The sequence below is a fragment of the Anolis carolinensis genome, chromosome 3, assembly GCF_035594765.1.
Source record: "Anolis carolinensis isolate JA03-04 chromosome 3, rAnoCar3.1.pri, whole genome shotgun sequence".
Classification (NCBI taxonomy): domain Eukaryota; kingdom Metazoa; phylum Chordata; class Lepidosauria; order Squamata; family Dactyloidae; genus Anolis; species Anolis carolinensis.
Window position 1 is genome coordinate 279949606 of NC_085843.1, and position 1602 is coordinate 279951207.

Here is a 1602-nt window from a genome sequence, read left to right on the forward strand (position 1 = left end):
TCACGCTCATTTATAACCTAGGAATGCAGACTTCATCATAAAAGCTGCTCCATCACGTGCAAAGCCAAATTATTAGATGCCTCGGTACAGCAAGGAAGAGTTTAATCGTCTTTGAAGCAGGTGAGCCAATGGAAGAGAGGAGATTTCTTTCAAGGCACTCTTTCTATGTTTTTGTACAGCCTTGAAGGGAAGGGCAAGTCTATAAATACAGCAGTCTCACTTATCCAACATTCACTTATCCAACGTTCTGGATTATCCAACGCATATTTGTAGTCAATGTTTTCAATACATCATGATAATTTGGTGCTAAATTCATAAATACAGTAATTACTACATAGCATTACTGCATATTGAACTCCTTTTTCTGTCAAATTTGTTGTATAACATGATGTTTTGGTGCTTAATTTGTAAAATCATAACCTAATTTGATGTTTAATAGGCTTCTCCTTAATCTCTCCTTATTATCCAACATATTCGCTTATCCAACGTTCTGCCGGCCCGTTAATGTTGTATAAGTGAGACTCTACTGTATGAATTTTCTCGTGTTATTTGTTTATTTTGTTGTTTGTTAAGGCCAAAATTCTGTATCAACTGCTTTGTTAAGTAAAGTAGAGTCTCACTTATCCAACGTTCTGGATTATCCAACGCATTTTTGTAGTCAATGTTTTCAATGCATTGTGATATTTTTGTGCTAAATTCGTAAATACAGTAATTACTACATAGCATTAATGTGTAATGAACTACTTTTTCTGCCAAATTTGTTGTATAACATCGTGTTTTGGTGCTTAATTTGTAAAATCATAACCTATTTTGATGTTTAATAGGCTTTTTCTTAATCTCTCCTTATTATCCAACATATGCGCTTATCCAACGTTCTGCTGGCCCGTTTACGTTGGATAAGTGAGACTCTACTGTATACTCAATTCAACTAAGTAACCTCTCCTGGTGGGATCTACCATATATACTTAAGTATAAGCCGACCCGAATATAAGCCGAGGCACCTAATTTTGCCACAAGAAAACTGGGAAAACATTGACTCAAGTATAAGCTGAGAGCAATAAATTTCAGAAATAAAAATAGATACCAATAAAATTACATTAATTAAGGCACGGGTAGGTTAAATGTTTTTGAATATTTACATAAAACTCTAATTTAAGATAAGACTGTCCAACTCTGATTAGATCATTAATCTCATCTTCTTCAGTATAAATACCCTTATGTATCCTTTTAATAATAATAAATAGAGTACAATAATAAGTGTAATAAAAATAATAATATAAGAGTGAAATAATAAATGTATTAATAATAATAAAAAACAGAGTAAAATAAATGTAATAGTAACAATAATAATAGAGTAAAATAATAAATGTAACAATATCAATAAAAATAGAGAAAAATAATACATGTACCATATATACTCAAGTATAAGCCGACCAGGACCTTCACTCGAGTATAAGCCGAGGGGGGCTTTTTCAGTCCTAAAAAAGGGCTGAAAAACTAGGCTTATACTCGAGTATATACAGTAAGTAAAGGTAAAGGTTTCCCCTTGACATTAAGTCTAGTTGTGTCCGACTCTACGGGTTGGTGCTCATCTCCATTTCT